Raw genomic sequence first — 24,554 nt, 5'->3', positions numbered from 1 at the left:
CATGTGATTAATTTTTTTCCTCATGTGCATATTTTGTCTTATTACGTTTCCGGGTCACAGGCTTGTATCACGAGCGACCTTACGCTAATTGGGAAGCAATTTCGCCAAGACGCATAATTGATTCTGGAAAGAGTCGGACAGTATATTCCACAGTCTAATGTTAGACTGGGATACACTCCTCCCTCCCACATATATCTCGCAAAATGGCCACAATGAGAAAATCCGAAAAATTAGAGCTAATGCGCAGGTTTACCTACGGTCATTCTTCCCATGCGCCATTCGCAATATTTGTGAATAGGGTGCCCGCTAGACTGCCAAGCATAGTTTAAAGACTGCACTGACAACCCTGTCAAGTGCGTCGGAAACGCTGAACAGAATCTCTCTCGGCTGACTTCGGCGTCCTTCTCTAAGTTCTTTGAACTTGGGCTGCGCTAGAGAGAAGGGGGAGTGTTCGTATACGTTCGTCGTGCGTCGGCTGTTTTCGTAATGTGAAGGAGGCCTTGTAGTGCCCTCAGCGCTGCGTGCAATGAGCACTGAGCAGTGCACTTTGCCAGGGGCTGCACACGCTTAAACGACATTAACTTTTCCATTGGTGAACACTTCACTAAAATTAACCAACTGCACAGAGAGAGCTTGGCAAAATAGAGAATAAAAAAGGGCTTGCATGATTCTTATTAAATTTTACAAACAATATACTGCGCAATTAGCCCCTATCCTAGTTCAGATTTATAGATGAACCCACGTGAAGGGCACAATCACGCTTTAATTATGACCTTGTGAAGTTCAGGGTATCAAGCACTTCCCGTCGAGGCGTATTTAAAAAATAACGAGTCTCCCATCACAGTTCAGCCGACTCTTTTTGTCTTCGAGTCGAAACGACAGGATAAAATCCCAGATCATCGGACGATTGTACGGCGGTGCAAGAATTCAGGGCTGCTGTACCCTGTGCAAGTAAGAGAAGTCCAGGGTGACGAAGGACACAGCGGGACGAGTGGAGGAGGCGCGTCGAACTGTCATCCGAAGTCACCATTCTGCGGGCAGATATGCATTGGCGCTGAATAACAATGTCACATCGTTACTCGCAGCACACTATCCGTGATAAATACAAATTTCAGGTCGTACAGAAACTAAGCGAATAAATAATGTTGACCGATGAACATCCGCTTTGCACTTCCTGGAACTTTTAGCAGCTGACCCGCAGATGCCAAACAACTTGCTGGTGTCGGAATGAGACCCATTTTCAACTAGACAGTGATGTAAATAAACAGAATTACTGAGCGCTGTCTAACCAAGGAAATCCCTCTTCGGTTGCATGACAAACCCACGCACTGTGATCGTGTGACTGTGGGGTGCAGTGTGGCTTAGTTTGACATGATCTGTTTACTCTTATATTTAAAACCAAGTAGAGTGCGTATATGATATGTAATAGCACATAATTTTCTTTGTTTTCAATGTGCGTTTCAATAAATATGTTTCGAAGTTCTGTCATTTTTTATACCCTACTGTTCACTCTGCCAGACTCTGTACATATAAACGATTTATCATATAGTGCATGCAGCACACAGATTGTTCGCTGACAATGCGCGTATCTGCAGGAAAATACTATCTCTGGATGACTGTAAGGAAATACAGAACGACTTCGTATTTCCACAAACATATTTAACGTTAGCTTTCCTTAGATGCACCGAAATATAAAATAGTGATATAAACAAGAGAAATGTTAGACACACGGATTAAATACCTAAAGGCAGTACTACAAAGCGATATAAAATGGAAAGAACAAACGAAATCTTTAGTAAGGAAGGCGAAGGAAGATTTATATTTGTTCACACGATTCTCGGAAATTGCAGTAGATTTGTAAACAAAAAAATCTACGTGACGCAAATGAAACATTTTTGAGCACTCCTCAAATGTCTGAAGTTGTTATCAAGTCGACCTGACAGAAGGCATCCAAGAATTTCGGAAACACCAAGCCAGGATCGTCAACAGTGTGTATATCCCGCACGTACCTGTAACCATTATGCTTAGGGAATTAAATGCTATCCTCTGTAAGAAAAAGTACTGACTTGAATTCAAAATAACGATGTTCACCCAAAGGAAGTCACATCTTCAAAAAACTAAAAATGGAGGCAATGTCGTCTTGCTACTGGATACTTTCTTACCTAGACAGAACACTTGCATCTAGGAAAGTAACAATTTCGTCTTGTCACAACCATAAAAGATAGTGGAATGAGAATCCTCTGCTAATGAAGTCAGACGGAGAGAGAGAGAGAGAGAGAGAGAGAGAGAGAGAGAGAGAGTTGGCGCAATAGTTAAGTCACCCTCGGGAGGCCGACATTTCACATTTCCGGTATTTCCGCTTGGCCATTTTTCGTGGTTTCCATATATTATGTCGTTTGTGCTGGTCTTCACTCGAAAGAAGAGTTTGATGCAGCTCTCCATGCTAGTCTACCCAGTGCAAGCCTCTTCATCTCGGTATACCTACCGCACGTGACTTATCCCACCCGCTACAATTTTTACCCCTCCATCCCTCCCCTCTCCCCCCAGCTACACACCTCATCCCATTACCAAAACTGACAGTGCCTTGATGCCTCAGAACGTATCCTATCAACTGATCTCTTCCTTTAGTCAAATTGTGCCATATGTTTCTTTTTCCCCAGTTTGTGCAAATACCACCTCGTGTGTTATTCGATCTATCTGCCTAATATTCAGCGATCTTCTGTTGCACTACATTTCAAAAGCTTCTGTCTTCTTGTCTGAATTGCTAATCGGCCACGTTTCACTTCCATACAAGGCTACACATGATAGACACACACACCTTCAGGAACATTTCCATCACTTCAAATTTATATTAGGTGTTAGCAAAATCCTCTTTTTCAGAACCACTTTTCTTGCTATTGCTAGCCTGCATTTTTTATCTTCTCTACTTTGGCCATTATTTTTCTGCACAAATAGCAAAAGTCCTCTACTACTTTTAGTGTCTCATTTCTTAATCTATTTCCTCAGCACTGCCTGATTTATTTCAACTACATTCCATTAGAATAACACTGGGAATAGGCTACAACCGTGTATCACTTCCTATTTCTCTTTATTGCCTTTCGGATCTTATAACTGCCGTCTGGTTTTTCTACCCACTGTATATAGTCTTTCGCTCCCTGTATTTTATCCCAGCTACAATCAGAATTTCTAAGGAGGTATTGCAGCCGACACTGTCAAAATCTTTCTCTAAGTCCACAAATGCTATGAACGTAACTTTGCCTTTCCTCAATCAACCAATCTGCTAATTCGTGGGGTCAGTATTCCCCCCCCCCCCCCCCCCCCGTGTACCTTTATATCCGGAACCCAAACTGATCTTCCTCAATATCGTCCTCTTCTAGCTCTTCTGCAACCATGACTTATTAAAACTGATGGCTCGGCAGTATTCCATAAATACCTTTAGTCAACCCCTGGTATGGCTCCTTTGCAATAGACATAGCCGATTTCCTTCCTCATCCTTTCCCAATCTGAGTTGCGTTCAGTTGCTAGCTGGACGATCAACTTTAATATACCATTGTTGTTGTTGTGGTCTTCAGTCTGGAGACTGGTTTGATGCAGCTCTCCATACTACTCTATCCTGTGCAAGCTTCTTCATCTCCCAGTACCTACTGCAGCCTACATACTTCTGAATCTGCTTAGTGTATTCATCTCTTTGTCTCCCTCTACGATTTTTACCCTCCACGCTGCCCTCCAATACTAAATTGGTGATCCCTCGATGTCTCAGAACATGTCCTACCAACCGCTCCCTTCTTCTAGTCAAGTTGTGCCACAAGCTCCTCTTCTCCCCAATTCTATTCAATACCTCCTCATTAGTTATGTGATCTACCCATCTAATCTTCAGCATTCTTCTGTAGCACCACATTTCGAAAGCTTCTATTCTCTTCTTGTCTTAAACTATTTATCGTCCATGTTTTACTTCCATACATGGCTACACTCCATACAAATACTTTCAGAAACGACTTCCTGACATTTAAATCTATACTCGATGTTAACAAATTTTTCTTCTTCAGAAACGCTTTCCTTGCCATTGCCAGTCTACATTTTATATCCCCTCTACTTCGACCATCATCAGTTATTTTGCTCCCCAAATAGCAAAACTCCTTTACTACTTTAAGTGTCTCATTTCCTAATCTAATTCCCTCAGCATCACCCGACTTAATACGCCTCCCAAACATACGGTGTTGCCGGCCGCGGTGGTGTAGCGGTTCTGGCGCTGCAGTCCGGAACCGCGGGACTGCTACGGTCGCAGGTTCGAATCCTGCCTCGGGCATGGGTGTGTGTGATGTCCTTAGGCTAGTTAGGTTTAAGTAGTTCTAAGTTCTAGGGGAATTATGACCTAAGATGTTGAGTGCCATAGTGCTCAGAGCCATTTGAACCATACGGTGTTCAGACACATCCAGTGGGGCGTGCTACTAGTGAGAAGGGGTAAGGGAAGCTAGGCAAACGTCGACTATATACGAGTCTACTGACTCATTTTACCACAATACTCGGTTAAAAAATGTCCTAACACGTTTGTTTACTAATAACTCGCCCACTGAACCACGTTACTGGCTCCGTGTGAAGTGTGGCTTTGCTGCAGACATGTGCCTTCCTGAGCGACGCATTTACTTGGTGTTAGCCGACGCGATTCCTTCATGTTCTCTAGACCTGACATCGAGTATTCGAATATCTAATCCGAGAACAAGACTCCTCTTTTCACGTGCGAATCAGAGATCGAGAGCTGTTGGTTGTTCTTAGGAGTGTTCTCAGATGTTGTTTCCAGTTCATCTTACAACGGGAATTTGGGTAGCAGTTTTCATTTGTTGTATAAAAACGGGACGTTGCACTGAAAGAAGCATTAAAAAAAATCTTTACTATAGTCCCATAGTGCTCAGAGCCATTTCAACCATTTGAACTTATGAGAAGAAAGCTTCTACTGTAAAGCTGCGGTATTGGTGACAAACTGCGGCCAACATTATCTACCGTAAAAAATGTCTGGGAGTAACGATCAGGGTCGGTCTGATGCGGAATGACCACATGAAACAAACAGTAGGAAAAGCAGATGCCAATCAGATTCGTAGGGAAAATATTAAACGAAATGTAATTCATCCACGAAGGAAGTGGCTTGCAAAATTATCCTTCGACCGACATTCGAGTATTGCTCATCAGTCTGGGATCCTTACCAGCTTGGATTGATAAGAGGGAGGCAAGATACCACAGCGAACAGCGGCGCGTTTTTGCGAAGGGATCGTTTCGTCGGCGGAAAAGAGTTACGGATATGCCCTACGAAGTCCAGTGGCAGACGAAACAAGAGAGGCGTTACGGATCACGGAGAAGTTTACTACTGAAATACCGAGAAAGTACTTTCTGGGAAGAGTTGGACAAGGTATCACTTTCTTCTATGCACGTCTCGTAAAACGACCAAAACTAGAAAATTCTAGAAATTTGAGCTAGTATGGAGGCTTACCGAAATTATTCTTTCCATGCGCCATTTGCAAACGAAACAGGGAAAGGGGGAGGGATCAGGCAGTGGTACCAGAAGTACCCTCCGCTACACACCGCCAGGTGCCTTGCGGAGTGTAGTTGCAGATGTACTTTATATTTGATCAACATAAGGTCATATGATTTATCCAAGAACTGCTTCATTAATTCCATCATAAAAACTATGTCGAGTAAAGAAAAGATAGCAAGTTCATAATCAAGCGGCGATACGAAATTAATAAGCGCAAGAATCAATTTCTTTTGCGAATAGTTTTCTTAAAATCGCGCGAGAAACATTTTTAAATTTTTTCGCACAAAATTAAAATGTTGCTAGTAAACTAAGTACAGACACGGATATAGCTTTGCTTCATTTACATAAAACTGTTTTCTTTAGACGCAGCAGATTGCTTGATATCCCACATTCCAGACAGTACACGAGCACAGCCGGGTGCTTGGCCGAAGCATACGGCGTCCCTAACAGCTAGGGTGCGTTACGCCAAGTTCTCAGATGAATATTTGGTACGTGACCGCGAAGCTCTCAAAGACGTACTTACCCTTACGCCGCCGCTTGTCTACAGCCGAGCGCCGACTGAATCACTCTGCGTGCGGTTTATCTGGCAACAGCTTGGCCGCAGGTGGTGGGGGAAGGAGGGGGTGCCGCGGGTCCACGCCTCCCCTCCACGCCTGCTCCTTGCAGTTTCTACCGCCGCTGTTCATATTATTTCCCTGTCCTGTCTGGCAGGGCGGACTGTTTTGAGATACTACCTGTTACAGATAGTTCGGTTCTTCCAAGTCGAATGTGAACCAAGTACGACAGTGAGGAATGGGATTCCCAACTGAGGCGGGACTTTTCAGTTACCGCATTTGCATTGCGAACTAGACAACACTCCCGTGAACGTTGGCTGCAACAATTTTCTTTTGTTACCGGAGAACCATCATCGACACAGTTTCCTTAGCAGCTCACCAGTTCGCGTCCGCACTACAAAAGATCTTCTTGCCCAGGAGTTACGTGACCATCTACTATCGATTTTACTGCAAGTCTATCATATCGTCCTACTGAACCACTCGCCACAACAATTTTGCCTTAACACTAGTATTTACAAAATCACAACCCACAGGATTCAAATTATTGGTCTGGCGTGACCAGCCTTTAATAGCTATTTGCATTTGTAGCGTTACTGTCGTATCGTTGGATAACTTGAGAACGTCGTGATTTTTGTTGTTGTTGTTGTTGTTGTGGTCTTCAGTCCTGAGACTGGTTTGATGCAGCTCTCCATGCTACTCTATCCTGTGCAAGCTTCTTCATCTCCCAGTACCTACTGCAACCTACATCCTTCTGAATCTGCTTAGTGTATTCATCTCTTGGTCTCCCTCTACGATTTTTACCCTCCACGCTGCCCTCCAATGCTAAATTTGTGATCCCTTGATGCCTCAAAACATGTCCCACCAACCGATCCCTTCTTCTAGTCAAGTTGTGCCACAAACTTCTCTTCTCCCCAATCCTATTCAATACCTCCTCATTAGTTACGTGATCTACCCACCTTATCTTCAGCATTCTTCTGTTGCACCACATTTCGAAAGCTTCTATTCTCTTCTTGTCCAAACTAGTTATCGTCCATGTTTCACTTCCATACATGGCTACACTCCATACAAATACTTTCAGAAACGACTTCCTGACACTTAAATCTATACTCGATGTTAACAAATTTCTCTTCTTCAGAAACGCTTTCCTTGCCATTGCCAGTCTACATTTTATATCCTCTCTACTTCGACCATCATCAGTTATTTTGCTCCCCAAATAGCAAAACTCTTTCACTACTTTAAGTGTCTCATTTCCTAATCTAATCCCCTCAGCATCACCCGATTTAATTTGACTACATTCCATTATCCTCGTTTTGCTTTTGTTGATGTTCATCTTATATCCTCCTTTCAAGACACTGTCCATTCCGTTCAACTGCTCTTCCAAGTCCTTTGCTGTCTCTGACAGAATTACAATGTCATCGGCGAACCTCAAAGTTTTTACTTCTTCTCCATGAATTTTAATACCTACTCCGAATTTTTCTTTTGTTTCCTTTACTGCTTGCTCAATATACAGATTGAATAACATCGGGGAGAGGCTACAACCCTGTCTCACTCCTTTCCCAACCTCTGATTCCCTTTCATGCCCCTCGACTCTTATAACTGCCATCTGGTTTCTGTACAAATTGTAAATAGCCTGTATTTTACCCCTGCCTCCTTCAGAATTTGAAAGAGAGTATTCCAGTTAACATTGTGAAAAGCTTTCTCTAAGTCTACAAATGCTAGAAACGTAGGTTTGCCTTTTCTTAATCTTTCTTCTAAGATAAGTCGTAAGGTTAGTATTGCCTCACGTGTTCCAACATTTCTACGGAATCCAAACTGATCTTCGCCGAGGTCCGCTTCTACCAGTTTTTCCATTCGTCTGTAAAGAATTCGCGTTAGTATTTTGCAGCTGTGACTTATTAAACTGATAGTTCGGTAATTTTCACATCTGTCAGCACCTGCTTTCTTTGGGATTGGAATTATTATATTCCTCTTGAAGTCTGAGGGTATTTCGCCTGTCTCACACATCTTGCTCACCAGATGGTAGAGTTTTGTCATGACTGGCTCTCCCAAGGCCATCAGTAGTTCTAATGGAATGTTGTCTACTCCCGGGGCCCTGTTTCGACTCAGGTCTTTCAATGCTCTGTCAAACTCTTCACGCAGTATCTTATCTCCCATTTCGTCTTCATCTACATCCTCTTCCATTTCCATAATATTGTCCTCAAGTACATCGCCCTTGTATAAACCCTCTATATACTCCTTCCACCTTTCTGCCTTCCCTCCTTTGCTTAGAACTGGGTTGCCATCTGAGCTCTTGATATTCATACAAGTGGTTCTCTTCTCTCCAAAGGTCTCTTTAATTTTCCTGTAGGCAGTATCTATCTTACCCCTAGTGAGACAAGCCTCTACATCCTTACATTTGTCCTCTAGCCATCCCTGCTTAACCATTTTGCACTTCCTGTCGATCTCATTTTTGAGACGTTTGTATTCCTTTTTGCCTTCTTCATTTACTGCAGTTTTATACTTTCTCCTTGCATCAATTAAATTCAATATTTCTTCTGTTACCCAAGGATTTCTATTAGCCCTCGTCTTTTTACCTACTTGATCCTCTGCTGCCTTCACTACTTCATCCCTCAGAGCTACCCATTCTTCTTCTACTGTATTTCTTTCCCCCATTCCTGTCAATTGTTCCCTTATGCTCTCCCTGAAACTCTCTACAACCTCTGGTTCTTTCAGTTTATCCAGGTCCCATCTCCTTAAATTCCCACCTTTTTGCAGTTTCTTCAGTTTCAATCTGCAGTTCATAACCAAAAGATTGTAGTCAGAATCCACATCTGCCCCTGGAAATGTCCTACAATTTAAAACCTGGTTTTTCTTATAAGTTATAAATTATGTGCAGCAATGAGTAGCTTGAACAAGGGCCAACTCTGTCACGTATTAGTGTTAGAAAATATAAAATGGTTTACAGTCACTTATAACAAAATTCTAAAGAAACAGAGACTACTGCATAAGAGGTATAATAATGCGTAGAGCTATAGGTAGAGGGATGCTGAATAAAACGCGTGTGGCATCAAGACTTGTGGCGTGAAGCTTCAGCGACTGCCGTAGCAGAACACTGTCATAAAAATTTCACAAAACCGAAAAAAATTCTGGTCGCATTTAAAGGCAGTAGTGGCACCAAAGTTAGAATACTGTCACTCACAGACAAAGCAGAAACTGCAATTGAGAGTAACAACGCTAAAGCAGAAATACTTAACTCTGTTTACAAATGTCCCTTTATAAACGAAAACCCAGGAGTATTGCCCCAGTTTAATGGTTCAAATGGCTCTGAGCACTATGCGACTTAACTTCTGGGGTCACCAGTCGCCTAGAACTTAGAACTAATTAAACCTAACTAACCTAAGGACATCACACACATCCATGCCCGAGGCAGGATTCGAACCTGCGACCGTAGCGGTCGCTCGGTTCCAGACTGTAGCGCCTAGAACCGCACGGCCACTCCGGCCGTCCCCAGTTTAATCCTCGTGCCACTGAAAATATGAATGAAATAGATATTAGTGTCAGTTGTGTTGAGAAATAGTTGAAACGTTTAAAATTGAACAAATTTCCAAGGCCCGATGGAATCCCTATTAGATTCTACACCCAATTTGCGGCTTGAGTTAGGTTCTCTGTTAACTATAATCTGCCGTAGACATCTCGAACAAAAAACCGTGCCCAGTAGTTGGAAGAAAACACATGTCATACCCGTCTACATGAAGGGCAGTAGAAATGATCCACAAAATCTTAAGAGGGTATTATGAGCTCAAACATAATGAGGTATCTCGAAGAGCACGACTTCGTCCATGACAACCAGCACGAATAGCGAAAACATGTATCACACAAACCTAACCAGCGCTTTTCTCACATGACATCCTGAAACCCATAGATCAAGACAGTCATATAGATGTAGTACTTCTCCATTTCCGAAATGTATTTGACTCAGTAAAACGCCTACGCTTATGTTAAAAAGTACGTCCTTATGGGATATCAGGAGAAATTTGTGACTGGACAGAGAATTTCTTGGTAGGGCGGATGCAGCATCTTATTTTGAATAGATGAGTCACTGACTGATGTAGAAGTAGCTTAAGTGTACTGCAGGAAAGTGTACTGGGCGTCTAGCTGTCCACGTTGTATATTAATGACCTTGCGGACAATACTAACACTAACCTCAAATTCTTCGAACATGATGAATTTATCTAAAGTAAGTACATCTGAACGTAGCTGCACATACTGGCGACTTGGTTTAAATGATCAGAAATGTAAAACTTCTTCAAACTACCAGTAAATACTCGATCCTTTAAAGAATCGAACTCCCACGTATACAACAGTTTCAAACGTCTGATTACTTTACAAATGGGTTAATGTGTTAAATATTTGACGTTAAGCATGTAAGCGGGAAAAGCTTTGAAATTATGCTTAAAGTTTGTGGGAAGTCTCTAAGTGTTCTCATTATGAAACACTGGATGGATACAGTCTGAGTAATTTGCGCTCCGTTTTGAACAAAAACTAATTTTTAACGCGTGTCAATGTTTATGATGTCATATCTCCTGAACAATGATAATTTTGCAAGTACATTTATTGATATATGTGGATACAGTGTGTAAATTGCGTTGTGAATAGATTGAGTAGTAAAGAAGTAACAGATTAAAACGTCATGTCTGACGTTAAGGTTTTACTGCATGAAATGCAGTAAACGGACAACCTTTTTTTCTTTTCGTCATTTTGTGATTCTTATGGGTGGGGAATAGTTTCGTAAAGGTTTGAAATTACGTGCAAAATTGGTTGAAAGCCGCTAAGTGCTTTCATTCTCAAATTTTGGATGAATGAAGAGGGGTATTTGCACGCTGTCAGCTACGCCGCCTGAGGACGCGTATTGTTGGGCATGAGGTAGAAGCTACTCGTGTAATAATTTTGTGTTGTCGAAGTGCATTGCTGTATTTGACCGAAAATAAGGATGAAGACTGTTGAATTTTTGCTACACTTTTCTTCCTGTATTAAATTTTTATTATAAGATTGTACTTCTTAATGAGTAGCCTACGGCAGCATTCAAATTTTTTTTTAAATTCGGCTGGCCGGGTGGCCGAGCGTTTCTAGGCGCTACAGTCTGGAACCGCGCGACCGCTACGGTCGCAGGTTCGAATCCTGCCTCGGGCATGGATGTGTGTGGTGTCCTTAGGTTAGTTAGGTTTAAGTAGTTCTAAGTTCTAGGGGACTGATGACCTTAGAAGTTAAGTCCCATAGTGCTCAGAGCCATTTTTTTTTTTAATTCGGTCAATGATTACGCAAAATATTGAAAATCAAATTTTTGTTACTCCTAGAAGCCGTGCAATAGGTACCACGTTCCGGGATCGTCGGTTAATAATATGATGCTCTCTCGTTCGTACATGATACTCGTTTATTGAGACACAATTTAAAAACAAATTTCATACAGAGAACGATTTTTCTCGCAAGAGACGGATGCGAGTCGGGATGGGGGTCGGAGAGCCGACTAAATGGTGATATATCTCGCAGTATAGCCTCTCACAATACTCGCGAAAGGCCGTCGTGCAAGAGCCCCATCCTCGATAACCGTCCGAGGTCAGTTTACCTAGCATCCATTACAACAGTAGCCGCATTGAAAAAAGTCAGATAGTGGCGCATAGCGGGGTATTTACGCGCTATTGGTCGTGAGCTCGAAGCTACTCGTGTAATAATTTTGTGTTGTCGTCGAAGTGCATTGCTGTATTTGACCGAAAATAAGGATGAAGACCGTCGAATTTTAGCTATTGCAATACAACTAAGTGCTTTCTTTAACGGTATTCGACAACCCTTAAAAGGCGAAGTACGGAACTAAAGTACATGTCAGTGACTAATCTCAAACTTTTTGCAAAAAACAGAAAATACAAATACACTATCGGGTCTTGCAAGAAAGCTTTAACATCACACCATTCTTGCTTCATTATAGTCGATTATTCATCCCATTTGTTTTACACATTCACAATTTTATAAATGAAGAAAATTGAGTGTGTGTTTTTGTAACAGCAATGAGATTTTTTATTCGTTTTTCGCAACTGTGTCGTTATTTGTTTATTTGATAGTAATGAAATGAGTTGCTGGAATTTGTCGGGATCGCAGCAGAAGTAGATCGTTTGTTAGGTGAGGTTGTGTAAAATGAGCCGTATTATGGTAACAGAAACAGAATATAACATGAGAACAGTAAAAAGAAGTGTACCATACTGCATCACTTCAATGGTGAGTGCGCACGATTTTATACTGTGTGAATTATGACGCTGTATGAGATACAAATTACTCAGATTTTCTAGTGATGTATTCTCCCGACTTCCAATCTTCTTGAAGTTATATCAGTGATTTAATAAACGCTGATTTAAACACATTTTATGTTTATTATTATTATTATTATTATTATTATTATTATTATTATTATTAATGAACTAAAATATTTATATATTTGTTTTTTTATATTAAAGCCCATGTATATGTCGTGCTAAAATTTGCGGGGGGTAGGGGGGAGGAGGGGCGAGAGGAAGACAGAATTAGTATCGACATTAATAACTCACAGTGAAAGTAGCCTACATACCGAGCAACAACAAAAACATTCTCATTCCTCCTCCACACCAAACAAACGTCGAAGGTCAACCATATTTAGAAAATCATCCTAAATCGGGAACACACTGTAATATCCTTCTGGATCCGCGTGTGGTTCACGGGATGTTACACATCTATCAAATGGTTCAAATGGCTCTGAGCAATATGGGACTTAACATGCGAGGTCATCACACAAATCCATGCCCGAGGCAGGATTCGAACCTGCGACCGTAGCAACAGCGCGGTTCCGGACTGAAGCGACTAGAACCTCTCGACCACTTCGGCCGTCTTACACCGCTGTCGCTGCAGCACATTTTCCCGATACGCGTACAGAATTTCCACATGGACGGCCACTCCCCTAGCAGCACAACGTAATCACAACAGCAGTTCACCATTTCCCTGTGGGAGAAGAAGATCCACTTGCTGAATTTACATTCAGTTCTGCACCGCAGAGCTCTTGTAGACTGCAGAGCATGGCTGTGCTGTACTGGAAATATGTTTGTCTATTGATCCAAATGAATCACTTGAGAAGAGAAGAAAAAAAGTGACATTTTGAGATCGAAAATATGTCCTCTCCAGAAATTGGGGCCTTCTTAAACACTACGAGGTTGACAGCTGCAGATCCAGGGTTCGGTTGTGGGGAGGCCACGCGTACATTTAACGTGCTACAATAAAATAACGAAAAATTAATTTTATATCTTAATGTAATCTTAATAATATATCTACGTCAGTGGTTAGGTCTGTACTTTTTATTCAACTCCCCCTTGAATCCGAACCTGTGGGATGCACGCAACCCAACATTCCATCTTACAGAACTTATCAAATCCTGCATTCCTGCTCCGTATTGCCAAATGCGTAGCGACAATCCCGCTAAAAGGCGTTCAGAAATAAACTAGACTGTGCGAACGTTGTATTATATTTCTAAGTGTTAAAAAGCATGCAGTACTACGCTATTTGGCTGACCTTTGTGGCCGAGCGGTTCTAGGCGCTTCAGTCCGGAACCGCGCGACTGCTACGGTCGCAGGTTCGAGTCCTGCCTCGGGCATGGATGTGTGTGATGTCCTTAGGTTAGTTAGGTTTAAGTAGTTCTAAGTTCTAGGGGACTGATGACCTCAGATGTTAAGTCCCATAGTGCTCAGAACCATTTTAGCCAAAACGCTATTTGTAATGACATTTATCTACCATACATTTTTAATACCGTTCAAGATAACAAAATAGTTAACTACCTCTGTAAATAACGATTGCAGTTCGATCACCAGCTTCAAATTACAGTTCGGTAATCGACAGAAATCAAGGCGTGCAGTCCTACTCGAAATGTCTGTAGCTCTCGAAGATTCAGTTCAGATCGTCAGATTATCAGCTGTGTCACTCTTATACGTAGCCATCGTTCCACTTAAAGTGTGGTATTGGATCTCTCCCTGAAATCTCGGCTGTGGCGTCAGGCTGATCACTAGCGCTGGCTGAAATGGTTCAAATGGCTCTAAGTAAGCACTATGGGACTTAAACATCTGAGGTCATCAGTCACCTAGAACTTAGAACTACTTAAACCTAACTAACCTAAGGACATCACATACATCCACGCCCGAGGCAGGATTCGAACCTGTGACAGTAGCCGCAGCGCGGTTCCGGGCTGGAGAGCCTAGAACCGTTCGGCCACAGCGGTCGGCTTAGCGCAGGCAGAGGTCTACGTTAGGTTGGAGGGTGACAGTTTTGTTTGAGTTGGCGAAGCCAGGGAACGTAAAAGCAGAAAATCTGGTTGCGGCAATACACTGACCAACAGCGAAGGCTGATGTTTACGTCCGCGCCATATTGAAACGTGCGATGGGAGTTCAAAATGTAAACTGCTTTGCTTAATATTTCCGACTGAACTTTTTACAACAATTTCTCATGCGACTAAGCTCTGGTTTTACTGTAGGCTAATTATTACGTTTAACACTTCTGACGAAATTATATTGCGTAGTTTCTGTGTCACAATGCTCATGATACCGAAAATTCCTTCCGCCTCTATATCTGAGCACGGCAAAACTAGTAAAGAATTTGCTATCCGCTAAACATTCAAACTGATTAACGCCTGAAGTATATTCGCCACTCAGAAACACAGACGCTCAGAAGTTTCTTTCCGTTTAATAAATCTACGTTAAATTTTACAACTAATCGTTTCGCTATGGCCTTCCTAATTTTTTATTATCGGTGTAAGTAATTCCTTGACTACTCACAAAGAATTTGAAATTTACTGTACCTGACATATTTCTCAAAAATTTATCAGAAAGTGTTGCTTGAAATTCACTAAATGACTTAAAAAGCAGAGTAATGTAGATTTTACGAAATGCCATTTCTTCTCCAGTAGACAGGACACACTGCCAAGAAATTCTTCCTGCATTGCCCGCCACTAAAACTCTTTAGAAGGATCTGCAGCCTGGGTTTCAAATGACCTATCTCCCCTTTGCCCTTCAGCGAAAAGAGGACGAAAAAAAATGAGAGTGCAACATTTTTTTCAGCTAGATACATGGAATGTAGGCTGTATAATTCCTTTCCTTTGACATCGTGATTCCAAACACAGAAGAGAGTTCCAGCCATTGTTCTACAATTCGAGTATCCGCTCTTTCGCCTGTGACAGCTTACTTTTCATTGCGGCAAACACAGCTTTGTACAAGCACTGTCGTTCAGCAGAAAGAGCAAATCGGATGCTAGTATCTCGTGAGAGAAATTCTACGACGTAAAAAAAAAAAAAAAAAAAAAAAAAAAAACGCTACCTATAATGAATGACATGCACATCGAATAATGATGAGATTGGGACATTTATTTCGTGACCTTACACGAACTCCTGTGTTAATACCTACCGTTATTCTGGAATTATCAACACCAAGTCATTTCATGTTAGTTATTTTCACTCTCTTGTCACGTAACATTTGCGGCACATATGCAGTGATATTTTCGGTGTCTCAGTTTCATAACTAGGAAACTGACAGAAAAGTGTAAGTCAAATCTTTTTATTACGACTAAAATAGACAAAGGCAATTCTCAACGTTTTGTTATCACTGGTGATTAGACTCGTCAACAAGAATACTAAAAGGGCCCTATATCGTGCAACGAAAGTTTCTCAAAATTAGGTAAAAAAAGAGTCACCACTGCACTGTGCTTTGTTCTGTTGTTGTTAAGTCCTACTGCAGCCGGACTATCATTAAATATACTTCCGCAATATTATGTTTTGATGAATGGCATGTTACAAAAAGGACCAGGGAAGCGTCAGATAGACTGCTTCGGTTTCCTTAGTTGATGTAACAAATTCGTCCAACCAGCTCCATGAGGAATTATGTTGGATGATATTTTGGTGGAATGCACAAGGTCGCTGCGTTTAGCGTGAATATAGGATTTACAAAATTTACACTTTGCCTTACTTCTCTCTTTCGGAACCTTAGTTAACTAGTACTTAAACAAATCGCCGGCCGGAGTGGCCGAGCGGTTCTAGGCGCTACAGTCTGGAACCACGCGACCGCTACGGTCGCAGGTTCGAATCCTGCCTCGGGCATGGATGTGTGTGATGTCCTTAGGTTAGTTAGGTTTAAGTAGTTCTAAGTTCTAGGGGACTGATGACCACAGCAGTTGAGTCCCATAGTGCTCAGAGCCATTTTGAACCATTTGAACTTAAACAAATCATCATTTAACCACGCTTCGCAAAATCTCTACTGGAGTTGTGGGGACATCTTAAATTAACAAACAGGTATTTTCTGCTTGTTTATAAATACTGCGAAGAAAACTAAATAAATTCGTAGGGATTGTGATACGTGAATCGGTACGGCTACCGAGTAGGAAACTCGTTGCTGGGGACATGATACTTCGAGACCTTCAGCGAGCACGGTAGGGAATACCCTGTTCAGGCAGTACTATCTGGTTGCATCACTTCTTGGATTGGGGAAGTTCGCTGTAGTGCCTGTGCAAATGCGTTTTGAAGCTACAAGGGCAGATGACAATGAGCGCATTGTGACCATTTTCGCTTAGTAGTAGGTTTAATTCTTCCAGAATGAATTTTCACTCTACAGCAGAGTGTGCGCTGGTTTTAAATTCCTGGCAGATTAAAACTGTTATGACAGTGCGGTACTGGAGTCTCGATCTGGCACACAGTTTTAATCTGCCAGGTAGTTTCAAGTTTTATTCTTCTCTTTATTGATTACGCACACGTCAGATGCGGCCAGAAATTTCTGATGCACTTCATATTATGATAATTACCCCGTCATGAGAAACTAATAAACTAGAAATCCCGCTAGGCGGGATTAAATTTTTTTCCCCTCAAATACGCCAGTGATCTGATCTAGCAGGAAAAAAGCTAAACTGGCAACACTGTACAGCTGACATGGCTGTACGATAATGTATTAAACTGGCAAAACGTGGTCTGCCTTGGTTCGATCCTACACTATAGTCTACTCTACGGTCTGATTTTAGGGCGGTTTTCGGAGTTTCCCCACGTTGATATTGTCGGATTCTGGCCATGGCTTACACTTTACTCAAAGAGCCCGTAAAATCAGCTATACATTTTGTTCAACTTTAACGATCCGCGTCAACATTAGATAACAGGAGGCACGGAATTAATGCAATTAGCCGATTAACATGGTCAAATGTGACCTTTATAGGCAAACAAAATGACATAGATCGTATATTCGTCGAATAAGTGTTTTTCTAAACTTTGTTTCCTGTTACTCCAGTTTGGCATTTGTTACTGGTTATTTTGTTACTCTCTACCACCATTTTCTCCATCATTATGATGTTTTTCTGTTTCGAATTTTTAATTTACAATGCTGACCTAACATTGTTGGTATGCGATAGGCTGGACTTCAGGATGTAGTTTCAGGTCGTTGGATCAAAGCGATGACATTCACATTACAAAAAGATGAAAATAGTATAACGTATACTGAACAAATATGGTTACCATTTAGGTATCAAAAGTAGTTTACCTTAAAAACATGGAATGGATACGTATCTGTCGTTTGAGACACAATAAGTTTGGTGGAATTCCAGTCAATTTTATTGCTTGGGGCACGATACAGCATCAGACCTACCAAATCAGTTATATCAAAAATGGCAATTTCAGAGCCTTGATCCCTCTTCCATAGCTTTCCGCGAAAGTACACAAAAGAGAGAGAAAGGTTAAAAAATGGCTCTGAGCACTATGGGACTCAACTGCTGAGGTCGTAAGTCCCCTAGAACTTAGAACTACTTAAACCTAACTAACCTAAGGACAACACACACATCCATGCCCGAGGCAGGATTCGAACCTGCGACCGTAGCGGTCGCGCGGTTCCAGACTGTAGCGCCAGAACCGCTCGGCCACCAGCGGCTGGCAGAGAAAGGTTAAAACATTCGAATAATTACTAACATCGCATAGGCAGTAACGCATGATCTAAAGTGTGCTCGACGCAAAGTAGACAGTGACAGCAAAATTCACTGCAATTTTTTTTTTTAAATACGTGCAAACACTAACTTGATTTTGAAGCATCATACAACTACAGTGAATAACGAAGGTTTTAATCAAGCCGTAATCTAAGATTAAAGATAAGGCTGTCATCAGCCCGAAGGTTGGTTCGGCGATCACTGCTTTACTAGAAGCCATCTTATGGCATTGGTATGCCATTGTTGTCCTCCGACCTTTGAATTAATTTACCGAGCCAGTTACAAAGGGGACTACAGTATAACGTGCAGTGCGAACCACAGTGCAGTTCAACATTTTTGACATTAGAAAACTTTGGATGAGGTGAAAGGAAGAAAATTAACAGACATAAATCTTAGGATTGACCGCGAATCGAACGCGAGGTCTTTGGCTCCGTATGTCACTTCACCACTGAGCCACCGAAACACAGTATAATATGCAAAAGTATCACTTTTTAATCGTATAGTTTCCCTAAAATCGCGTAAGGAAAATTGAATAGCGGATCACTTTGAAGTGCGCCAGCAGTCGCCGGCGCGGCGGTGAATCTGTTTGTGACAATTTGCCATTCGCCACGTCATACTCCCGCGTGTAGCCGACATGATGCAATAATTTGAGAGGCTGCGTTCGCAGCGAATTCCACTTAATTACTAGCTTTCTGATTATCCAGGTGAGTATTATTCGGACTGATGATTATCCATGCACAGTTCGACAATTTTTGAAACAGTAAAAATCGAAGCCTGAAGTATTCTGCCGTAATTAGAACGAATATTTTCGTTCTGACCCGTGTTTCCCTGCCACAAAACAATACAGATCAATATCCCACCGTCGGACATTCCTGAAATAGGTTTCTGTTTCCTGTTTCATCTTAAAACAAATGATGGGACACTACTTTCGTAACGTGCCTGCGGCTGATGTTTGCCAAGTCCTTTTTCTTATGAGCTAAAAGTCGATAATTCCCTCCTCACAGCCGAAGGTAAAAGACAATGATTTAGGTTTCCTTCTGGGGCGATTCAGTCAGGATTTTTACTCACAATCAGTGTTGATACGAAATGAAAGCATACTGGTGAACATCGTCAGGAGGATTGCTTATATCAGATGACAGGTAAACGCAGTGTTGTACTAACGGTAAATTAGAAGCATTGGTAAGTTAGAAAAGCGAGAATCTGCATCAAAACGTTCTCAAAGAAAAATTTAGAAAAGCTGGGAAGTTTTGCAACCAAAGCTCACAGCTAAACCGAACCGTCAAGGCGTAAATGCATGAAACCATCTTTTTTTCCGAAACTAAATGAAGCACTGTAACTTGCGGTTCCAGCGGAAGAGAGCACGAGGAGGATGTTAACATAGAAAGCAGCAGAGTTCCATGAAAACTGGAAGAATATTTAACGCTTCATCAGAATGGCTGGCTGAATTTAAACATCGCTACGGGATTCGAGAAATTGCGTTTCAGGGAGAGAAACTTAGTGCTAACACAGACCAAAGACGATGCTGATGCTTTTTGCTTCGTATTTTTCATTTACAATGAACAGAATAATTTCCTCCCGTAATAGATTTACAACGCCGATGAAGCTGGTTTGGAGTAGGTCATACCCGGATGAACGCGTTTGTTCAAAGGAGTAGCGAACTTGCCAGTGTATTACTTGCACCAGGAAGGAGCCAGGAAGGCGTTGCTATCTTCAAAGACTGGTACCGTTCAATGTTTGTTCCTTCTGCACCTACGCATTCGGGGAGAAAAGGCTTAAGCTCAATGAAATGTTCGTTTGCTGAACTAAGCATTTTGTCGCCCTGTAGACCATACCTATGAACTGAGATTTGGAATTTGAGCGTCGAAGTGACGCGGATAGAGTGAAGTAAGTGTGTTTGGTAGAGAAAGAAAGAGAAGACGAGGTGATCGAGGAATCCGTTATCACGCACATCAAGGCAGTGAAATGAGTTGGTCTGTCGTTAGAGTATGCAGCACAAAATTCGTTTTACTACCTATCCAAAAATAAGGACCGTTGTCAGGAAAAAAATCTGACCGAAAAACATAATAATATTAATAGGTTAATTCCCGAAAATGAGCTGAAAAGCGAGAAAACTTTAGGTTCCAGGGGAACCTCCTCCTTGCAAACACCTCTGGGACCGGATAATGAACAGCTTGCTGCACTTGCGTTACCCTGGCGCTGATGTGCCGACGACTGTATCTCTCAGCGAATGCGCAGCTTGATGCAGGTGGTGGGGACGGGAGGGGTACCATGCACCTGCAGACCACATGTGATCGCGACAGGGCGACAGTGCGCTCGCTGACTTACTACTGCTCAGACCTGACACAAGTTTTAAGAACAACTTCCACACGCCTTACGATTTCCCTCTCGAAGTGATTCTGTATTTTACGGGTACATTGAAACTTGCGCGTAGGCCCTTTTGATCTAAAAGCGGCTTCAGGCCTACAAAGAGGACCGAGCTGTGGCGGGGCCTAAGAATTTTTCAGCCGAATCGTCGCGTTTTCATACCAGACGGAATGTCAAAACATCGCTTCGTTTAGCCATGTAGCGAACAGTGAAAATAAGATTTTACGAGATGCCAACCACAACACAAAACAGTCGAAACTTAGTATTAAGGGACTAGCAATGTTAAAGATTATTAAAGGCCAGAGCAAAATTCACAACGGATTTTGTTTGCAGAGCTTGTACGCTTAACTACTGAGAAGTGAAATATAGGAACAGTGCCGCCCAAACATTTCAGAACATCGAGATTGACTTGTTAGAGAATATACATACGAACGCAGCTAAGAACATTCTTAATGTGGCACACAGGGTTTTCTTACCTCACTCATTGCTTTTTACCTTTCTAAGCACACAATAACGCCAGAAAAAGTAATTTTCTCCTTCGATAGAGCTGACTTCACTGAATATAGGTTATCTTTGAAAATCGTTTTATCAATTTATGTTCTTATTTGGGCAAAGGATAGATTTTTCCTTTGACCAGGTATTGCAAAACCGGAATTACTTTTCTTTTTCAGTTATCTGGCCTCTGTTGTAGAAGAAAATACACAAGAAAAATATCCAAGTCCTCATGGAGCCTTCACAATTCAACACGAAAACAAAGAAAGCAATACAATACAGTCAAAACAACACGGAATCCATTGCAACAACGTGAGTGAGCGCGGCGGGAATGTGTGTTTACTTTCTATGTTACAGCAGACGACGCCAGCGCCAAGCGTTTCCTCCCGCGGCTCGACCCTGAGCTTCCTGAGGTCACGGCTCATGACGTCACGCCACGGCTACCTCATGCTGCCACTAGATGTCACACTCAGTGAGTGGCCAACGCCAAGGCAGCCACGTTTCGCCGGCGGCACGTACGAACGGATGTTAGCTGAGTGCAAACTCCGCTGTTATACCTTTGGCACTGGGCAAAAATATCAGATGAAATTGCGGAAAATACGCTACTAAACGTGTTTTAACAGCTCATTCGACCAATAACACATCTCCCTAGCGCTATTTATGCTAACATTGCGTGCAATTCAAAATAGTGAATGCAGCTACATATTTCTGCTCTGAAACTTCTTCAGGAGACAAATCACTGAATTAACAAGAACGTAGACTATAAAGTTAGGTGTTTTAAGATTTGTTTTTCATGTCGAGTAAAAGAAGTTAATCATAAAATGTATAACTTAAATATTAAAGTAAATAGTGAGGCAATTAAAGAAGTAAGCAGCGCAAGATTCTTAGGAACTATTATAGCATTAGAAACGGGGGAAGCACAAAGATGTTCTGTCTAAAAATCTAAACACTCAGATCTTTTTCATGCTCAAAACGGAAGAAGTTGTGGATGATAAGGTACTCAGGACAAATACTATTGTCTTGGGTGCTCACATCTGTCCTGCTCAAATCGTAAATGGGGAAGTGTACAAGATAGCTGCTTAAAAAGAATATTTAAAATTCAAAAGAGAGCAGTGAGACGCATAGCCAAAATACCACCCTGGTAAACTTGTTGACAAGCTTTTCTTCAATATAATATTAAAGCAGTCTACTCACTGTACATATATAATCAGAATATTATAGCCGTCGTAGGTTGTTTGCAGATGACGCTGTCGTTTATCGACTAGTAACGTCATCAGAAGATGAAAGCAAATTACAAAACGATTTAGAAAAGATATCTGTATGGTGTGAAAATTGGCAATTGACCCTAAATAACGAAAAGTGTGAGGTCATTCACATGAGTGCTAAAAGGAATCCGTTAAACTTCGGATACACGATAAATCAGTCAAATCTAAAGGCCGTAAGTTCGACTAAATACTTAGGTATTACAACTACGAAAAACTTAAATTGGAAGGAACACACATAAAAAATGTTGTAGGGGAGGATAAAAACTAGATTTTCTTGGCAGGACACTTATAAAATGTAACAGATCTACTAATGAGACTGGGTACACTACGCTTGTCCTTCCTCTTTCGGAGTACTGCTGCGCGGCCTGGGATCCTTACCAGATAGGATTGACGGAGTACATCGCAAAAGTTCAAAGAAGGGCAGCACATTTTATATTACTGCAAAATAGGGGAGAGGGTGTCACTGAAATAATACAGGATTTGAGGTGGACATCATTAAAACAACGGCGTTTTTCGTTGCGGAGGAATCTTCTCAGGAAATACCGATCACCAACTTTCTCCTCCGAACGCGAAAATATTTTTTTGACACAGACCTACGTAGACAGAAACGATCACCATGATAAAATAAGGGAAATCAGAGCTCGCACGGAAATATATAGGTGTTCGTTCTTTCCGCGCACTATACGAGATTGGAATAATAGAGAATTGTGAAGGTGGTTTGGTGAACCCTCTACCAGGCGCTTGAATGTGAATAGCAGAGTATCCATGTAGATGTAAAGAATAAGTAATATATACCTCCTAAATAAGGTCGTACATGATCACGTGACAAGAGGAAAGTGAAGCTATTACACAAGATAGCGAAATGTGAACCTGACAATGAGCGCTCGGTATGGAGTAGGCAAAAGATTTTCAACAAGCTTCCAGAATCAGTTAAGGAAGTAGAGAAATTAAATTTATTTAAAAAAGTGTATCTTACAGAGAAATGTATATACAGTATGAGTATTTAATTTCAAATTTAATATTAGTTGTTGTATTGTAATAGGAGATAAGTAATAACCTCACATGTCCCTTTAAAAGGTAATCCTGTTTTCTTTACTGTACATTTATTGTACATCTAAAATTGTATGACGCACCTTATACTCTCGGCTGAAAATTATCAGCTAGAGTCAATGGGCAAAGAATAACTAACTAACTAACTAACTAAATAAATAAATGAAGCACACATTAGGCCAATGAGATGAAACTCCACGGTAAATATTGCCTTAATTTACAGAGTAAATCTGCACTTGTGTTATGGTATGAGACTACAAACTTTATATTCTACAAGTATTGTTCAGCAAAATATCTTCAAACGGACGCTTATTTATAGTAAAGCTCTACAGCAACGAACTACAAATGTGTAAAAAAGAATGTGTGTCCCCGCAGTGTACCTGCACCGATTGTCAACGGTAATACCGAAAGCAAAACCGATCCTAGTGTTCTGGATCGTGATAAAACTGAGTCGAAACTTCATGTTACCAAGTACTGGGCGATGTCTGATGGTCGTATTCACGGAATTTACAGAAATATAGTCCACCAAAATATCAATACTTTTCCGTAGTATACTTTTCCGTATGTATACAAAAAAAAAAACCAGTACAGTCACGAAAAACTTTGAGAGCCACTGTGAGTTAAGTGAAAAAGCATACAAATATCATGAACGGCATCCGTATCACTAGTCATCTAGTAGATTCTAGTACATAAAAATTCAGAAGGCTGGACGGTACTTACAGAAACATCTGCTGGTCAACTGCAAATGCATTTTTCCCTGGGTATTCCATATTTCCTCTGTTTATGGCTAATACCCACTATTTTCTTATTCATACATAAAATGTAGCCGTACGGTCTTGGGCGTCTTGTCACGGTTCGCGCGGCTCCTCTCGTCGGAGGTTCGAGTCCTCCTACGGGCATGTGTGTGTGTGTGTGTGTGTGTGTGTGTGTGTGTGTGTGCGTGTGTGTGTGTGTGTGTGTGTGTGTGTGTGTGTGTGTGTGTTGTCCTTAGCGTAAGCTAGTTTAAGTTAGATGAAGTAGTGTGTAAGCCTAGGGACCGAAGACCTAAGCGGTTTGGTCCCATAAGATCTTACCACAAATTTCAATTTCATGAAATGTATTCGCAGCTGCGAATATACACATTGTTTATTTATTTATTTGCTGCCATTTACAAATGACCTGCCGCCTTGTTAAAGACAGGTCGTACTTTCACAATACGAAATCGTACCTGTACAGACTATGATACTTGCTTATTTCATATTTTTAAAAAGGATTAATAATATTAATAATCAGAATTAACTAAGAAACGGAAACCTTAAAATTAGCTATGAAGACAGA

General features: G+C 41.4%; 1 protein-coding gene across 2 annotated transcripts in view; it reads right to left on the bottom strand.

The window, feature by feature from the left end:
• The window catches only part of LOC126263069 (cellular tumor antigen p53-like), a 93,744-nt gene extending 72,460 nt beyond the window's left edge, over nt 1–21,284 (bottom strand). The window contains exon 1 of one of the 2 annotated variants that reach the window (XM_049960056.1): nt 21,266–21,284. The gene's annotated coding sequence lies outside the window, so the exon portion shown is untranslated. Of the gene's footprint in view, nt 1–6,050; nt 6,088–21,265 lie in introns of those variants that run through there. The other variant, XM_049960054.1, reaches the window with a different exon arrangement.
• Nucleotides 21,285–24,554: the final 3,270 nt, after the last annotated feature.

This window comes from Schistocerca nitens, chromosome 6 (assembly GCF_023898315.1).
Source record: "Schistocerca nitens isolate TAMUIC-IGC-003100 chromosome 6, iqSchNite1.1, whole genome shotgun sequence".
In the NCBI taxonomy this organism is placed as follows: domain Eukaryota; kingdom Metazoa; phylum Arthropoda; class Insecta; order Orthoptera; family Acrididae; genus Schistocerca; species Schistocerca nitens.
The sequence above is the reverse complement of the archived record's forward strand: the minus strand, read 5'-3'. Positions and strand labels throughout refer to the sequence as shown.